This window comes from Cynara cardunculus, unplaced genomic scaffold (assembly GCF_001531365.2).
Source record: "Cynara cardunculus var. scolymus isolate 2C unplaced genomic scaffold, CcrdV1 Un_Scaffold_1406, whole genome shotgun sequence".
Classification (NCBI taxonomy): domain Eukaryota; kingdom Viridiplantae; phylum Streptophyta; class Magnoliopsida; order Asterales; family Asteraceae; genus Cynara; species Cynara cardunculus.
In genome coordinates, this window is record NW_020200760.1 from 9,798 (window position 1) to 16,722 (window position 6,925).

Here is a 6,925-nt window from a genome sequence, read left to right on the forward strand (position 1 = left end):
GCGATTCAAAGACTTCCGCTGTAAACGGTTCAAACGGTTTTATTTTAGCCGTCTTTTGGAGTATTTATTTAGGAATATGTTTCAGATTACGTAACATTTTCAAAAAAAAAATGAGGGTGTTACATTTTGAATGAGTTGAAAAGCCTACATGTAAAGTTTTGACTACTTGAAAGTCAAACCTTAGGTTTAGAGAAGTTTTGTATGACTATAAAAGTCTAAGTGTAAAGGTTTGATTACTTGAAAGTCATACCGTAGGTGTGAATGAAGTTGGAGGTCTTTTGGATGAGTTGAAAACCTAATGTAAAGCTTTGCCGGCTTGAAAGTCAAAACATCAGTTTAGAGGAGTTTTGTATAACTTTAAAACTCTTAGTGTAAATATTTGACTACTTGAAAGTCAAATGGTAGGTGTGAATGAAGTTGGAGGTCTTTTGAATTAGTTGAAAAACCTACATGTAAAGTTTTGCCTGCTTGAAAGTCAAACCATAGGTTTAGAGGAGTTTTGTATGACTTTAAAACTCTAAATGTAAAGGTTTGACTACTTGAAAGTCATACCATAGGTATGAATGAAGTTAGAGGTCTTTTGAACGAGTAGAGAAGCCTATGCTTTTTAAAATTTCGCCGCCATAACGACTATAAAATGAATATCTCCAAATGTTTGCCCAACAATTGGCAACCGAACTACAAATAAATAAAATCAAGTCTAATGTTTGAATCACAAAACAAAGTAGGTTAAACTAAAGTAGGTTACACTTATTTGTAGAAAAATGACATAATCACAAAGCAAACTCAACACTCATTTCAAACCCCCCCATATACGGACCATGTGGTCTTAAATCTCAAATCCCAACTTCTAAAGAACGAACAAAGTTTTACGATTTAACAAATTTCTAAAAACTACTTCTAACAAACTTCTATGATTTGTTTAAACCAAAACATATACGAAAAATCATATATAGAGTAACACTTCACATTTCATCAAAATAATCCTAATGTTTGCCCAACAGTTGGCAACCCAAACTAACTAAAACTAACATTTCATATTTCTTCAAAATAACCCTAACATTTCACATTTCTTCAAGAGCCCAATATTCACACACATTTATATACCTACATATGTTAACACATTTATATACATACCCAAAAGACGTATATACACATAAATAAACACATATATACATTAAAAAAACATGTATATCCATATAAATACCCTTAAGATTTGCAAAAAAAAGACTCACAAATTTTTGGGTTAGAGGTTGGGGATGAAATCTGTAGATCCCAGATTCATGTCTATAACAATCAAGATCAAGAACACAGATTTGTAGAAATGTTTACGTCGGCAAGTGTATTGATGAATATCAAAGTACAATGTTCTTGAAGCTCTCACAATGTCTCACGTAATCTATGAATGCTAGGATATGCAACTGTTTTCTGTTAACTAACTAAACTACCAACAACCTATTTATACGTACCAATTACAAGGAACAAACCTAACTACAAAGCATTAAGGCTTAAACTATAAGCATATTATAACACAATAAGCACAAGGACTTGAATACAACATTTTTAGACTTGAAAATCTCTCCCTTTGGATTCAAGTCTAAAAATAACAAATTCTTCAGATCTTTAAAACTTCAGCTTTAACAACAATGATCTTCAGAATTCATTCAAAAATCTTGATATCCTCAAATTTGATCTTTCAAGACTTTTGCAATCTCCCTCTTGATAAAACTATTTTTTACATGATTTTCATACATTCTTCAAATCTTCAAAACTTTCACAATCTCTCCAGTCTTTGACAATCTTCTTTAAAGCACAATCTTGAACAATCTCCACCAAATATTAATCATATACAAAATTTTGTAACCTAAACCTAAACTTGATAATATCTTCTTTTTAACTTTTAAGCAAACTCCCCCTTTGTAACAAACAATTATCCTCTCTGACTTTCAAACAATCTCCCCTTGAACATTGTAGAAAACAAACTTGTAATCATCTTCAATCTTCTTTCAAGCTTCCCCTTTGAAATAGATCAAAGATAATCTTCACTTTATTTCTTTTCAATAGTAACTCCCCTTTAATCATAGAAGGCAATAATCTTCAACGATCATCTTCACAAAATTTTCCTTACTTCCCTTATTGTAATAACTCTTATCTATTTAAGTTTAAAAAACATATTATATGTTAGAGACCGTATACATCAAGTAAAGGGAAATTTAGATGCATTTATAGTTGGCATATCTAAAGGCCTTAAATGGCCAGGATAATTAATAAGGGGCTTTGTGTATTCTCCAAATCAAAACCGTCAATGTGATCAAGTATATATAGGAGGTAGGTCTACAAGCAAAAGAAAAAAAAAAGAAAGAAGAAAGAAGAAAGAAGAAGAGAAGTTTGGAGGAAGGGAACTCATATAAGGGGGAAAGTCGACAGTAGTGTACATTGCAGCTAATTCGACGCCAATTGGTAAGTGTTTCATACCCATTGTCTAAATTATGTTTACTATATAATCACTCTAGTCGTTCAATCGTTCGGGTGGGTTCCCGAAGGGGCAATGGCGGCCAACGGTCACCGGAAGCACCCCCACCATTCTTCACAACAGTAATCACGGTGAGATCGGGTTAACAAACGGTGACTCTCGTGTCGGTTCTAGGAGATATAACTTATGTTTAGTGTGCGTTAGTCAATATATTTATATAATGGATGGATAACGTTTCGTAACTATGATGAATTGACGGGTTGAAAACTTGTTATGATTAGAGGTTTATCGAGTCTTGTTAATTCTATGTGTTGATTCACCGGAGTTTAAGAAATTAGAGCATAGGTACTACTTGTCGGAAACTGCTTGGGATTATTTGGAGAAGTGACACACACACACACACACACACATATATATATATATATATATATATATGTATATATATAGAGGTATAAGATGTGATGCATGGGCAAAAATCGTGCATAGGTGAAGTTGTTACAATGTGTGTGTATATATATATATATATATATGTGTGTGTGTATATGCATTTCATGCATGCACGGTCATGCATAAATATATAAAAAAACTATTGATGGATGCTATATATATACCTATAAACCAAATTGTAAACTAATAGGTAGGCATGATATATAAAAAAATAAAAAAAATAAAAAAATAAAAAAAGTGAGAGGACTAGTCGATCATCTCTAGGGAATGTCGTATGTTATAATCAACATCGTGGTCTTTGATCTATACGGAGACGCTAGCCACTTAAAAGAGCGATTGGGACACTAACTACTACGGTGAGTTATACGTGACTTTCCAAAAAAAATGGTTGCGCATTTTATCTACAATTTTATGCAAGCTCGCCTGGAATTTTCTTAATATATTTGAGTATCATGTATGCGTAAAACATGCCTTATTTAATAAAATATGTTGTGTGGCAATGGGAGGTGTACTATGTTATGATTCCGTAAAGACGAGCATGCTTTGTGAGCTTTTCTAAGTCGTAAGTGCGGACACGCTGTGTGAGTTCGCCAGGTAATACTGTGTGGGGTAGTCATCTCCCATAACGCCACTAGTTTTGTGAAGTATGTTGTTTAAATTATATGGATGATAAATTATTATTCTTTGTGAAATCTAATTTTTTTACGTTGTATGTGCATTAAAACCGTTAATTCACTGGGCCCCGGGCTTACCCAACTTCTTTCAAAAACAACTATGCAACAAGGTCATCTCACACTCGGGAATAGTAGCAAGGGGAAGGAGAAAATTTAGAACCGGCTATCGTAGAATAAAGGCTTGACTTGTAGACTATCCGAGACTGTCATGATCATAATTAGATAAATGATCCATTAAGTTTTATTAGTTTTAAAAAAAACTTCCATTGCATTGAACTATTTAAACCATATGGCTTATTTATGTATGGACGTTTATTATATTTATAAAAAAATCGGGTCTTTATAGGTGGTATAAGAGCCTTAGTTTAAGAGAAATAGGTTATCAATTTTAGCCTAAGCTTAAACTGAGATGGAGAATAAAAGATAGAAATAGGGAAAAGGTTATATGAATTAATATTGTTATAGTTGGTTTAATTTGTTTTTAAGTTTTGAAAGTGTGTTGGAAGATGATAGATTCTTCACTGTGTTTTTGTAGGAATATGGTTTATACCAAGCATACTAGGAGCATTGGTCGTCGAGGAGGTAGGCCCGAAAGTAGTGCGATAGCTGGACTAGGACCAAGGGGTGGAGTTGGGGAATGTGACTGTACAAGCTCTAGCCACAGTAGCAGACACTCTAGGAGGTTGAGGAACAGTTCTAGGGTCACGTGAGTGTTTCAAGGGTTGAGTCATCTCAACCCACACCTGTAGAGGATTCTTCCTATAATCCAATAGAGGAACCTTATGAGGAGTACACCCCACGCATGCCTATTCATGAGGACTTAGAAGAGAATATAACGAATTTGCATGGTAATAATGCTGAATTGAGAACAGAATTGTCTAAGATTCAAGTGGAAATGACCAACGTGTAATTATGTTTGAACAACTTGCAAATAGAACATGTTAATTTAGGGGGAGAGTTAAATAAGGTGTTGAAAGAAAATGATGAACTTTGGGGGAGCAACCACGACATGGCATGGAAGTGTGTGGAGTTAGAGTGGGAAATAAGGATTGCCGCTCGGTCTTGGAAAGTGGGATTGGGAGACCATGCTCGCTATTACCATGGAGTGGCCTTGAAATATGTAAGCTTGACCAAGGAGTATTTTTCCAGCTAGGCACACAAATACCACCATGGCCCAAGCTTGGGATTTATCTGCAAATACTGTCCAGATAACACTTATGAGGAATTTGTGAAGATCATTAACTACCCCACGGACATGCCTTGAGTGAGAGGGTGAGAAAGAAACGTAGTCTTGCGTTAAGTACTTTTATTTTTTTAGGATATTTTTGGATATTAACCGGCCTGGAGCTCGGTTTATTTTGGTTTATGTATTAGCCAGTTTGGCGTATAAGCAAGACTTATGTATTGACTTATCTTTTGAAAGAAATATTATTTTGGTGTTTAATCTTATTGAGTTGACGTTGGATGAGTAAGTTATGAATAAATATGCTTATAAATGTTAATGTTTAACGCACACAACAATAATGTTGCGACGATCAGGAAGGACAACATCAGTTACACCCGATGCAGTAGATCCACCACCTATAGGGGCTACCCCTATTGTACAAGAGACCCGACCAGCATTGGCTGCGGCCACAAGGACTGCTAGCACATGGGGAGAGGTCGAGGAAGAGGAAGGGGGCGAGGTAGGACTCAAGCAACACACAATGAACCTGAGCCCTCTGTGCAAGAAAGCTCTGCATTTGGAAGAGGTCGAATACCGTCACCCCCGTAGACATCATCGCTCAGGAGGTGACAAAAGCCTTGCAAGCTGCCTTGCCTGTAGTTCTAGCTTAGGTGCGAGAGTCGGAGTTGAGGAATTAGGAGGATACAATGATAAGCGATAGAAGAAGAGATATTAGTAATTCAAACAACAGGGTAGACCGACATGAGAGGTCAAGACCAAATAGTCCTGTCAACATGGGTTCAGGACAAAAAGGTTGTAATTATAAGACCTTTCTAGCTTATAAGCCCCAACCCTTTCAAGGTGACCCTAACCCAGTGGCAGCTATGAGGTGGATAAAAGAGGCAGAATTGATTTTCAAAATCAGTAAGTGTGCGGAAGAAGATAAGGTGACATATGCGACATCCATGCTAAAATCAGAAGCCCTTTTCTTGTGGGAAATAGTTACGAAGTTAAGGGGTGAAGAGGCTGTGACAAGAATGACATAGGGTGAGTTTAAGGTATTATTTAATGAGAAATTTTTTCCTAGAACTGCGATAAAGCAACTGGAAGAGGAATTTTTAAAGGTGGAACAAGGAACCATGACAGTCCTGGAATATACGACAAGTTTAAAAAAAAACAAGGCTTGCTGAGCACTATGTTTCGACTGAGGAAAGATGGGTAAAGTGGTACATCTGGGGACTAAAAGCATCTATTCGGGAATTTGTTCTCACTATGAGTCCAACCACATTTCAAGAGGCAGTAAATGCAGCAGAAATTCGAGAGAAAGAGAAGAATCGTCAAGATGCTGAGCGGGGCCAAATAAAAAGAAAATGGGAAGGTCCGAGCAATGAAACCAAGAAGCCAAAGTTTTTGGGTTCAGAAAAAAAGACATGGCAAGGGCAAGCTGCTAAACCATGTCTTAAATGCAACCGTGTGCATAAAGGAGAATGCATGGTTAAGTCGATGATATGTTACCGATGTAGGAGGCCATTACATTTGTCTCAGGATTGCAAGGTTGAGCGAAGCGAGCGATTATGTTTCATTTGTAAGTCACCCAATCATGTACAAGCAAATTGCCCTCAGTAGAAGAATGAGCATGCTACATGTGAAGGTGGAAGTTAAAATAGAAAAAGGGAGGAAAAGCGACTTGAAGTAACTAAGTCGAATGGAAGAGTCTTCCACATGACAGCAACAGAGGCCGAGGAGACACCAGACGTGGTGACAGGTACCTTTCTGGTCAACGCTATGCATGCTAGAGTACTCTTTGATTCTGGCGCAAACCGTTCTTTTGTGTCAACTACTTTCTGTGATTACTTGCATAAAGTACTGAAGCCTTTAAGTTTAGCCTTAGAGGTAGAAACTGCCGATGATAATAGATTGGTAATTAGAGAGGAGTATGATGACTGTAATATTCAGATAGACAGTTGTTTGATTCCATTAAACTACTCCCAATGACCCTCGGGGAATTTGATATAATAATTGGAATGGATTGGTTAGCTGAAAACCATGCAAGAATTATATGCAATAAAAAGATAATTCAGATTGAATTACCCGATAGTGGAACCATAGTAATTTATGGAGATGTGTAAGAAAGGGATGTCAAAGTTATATGGCATTTGTGATAGA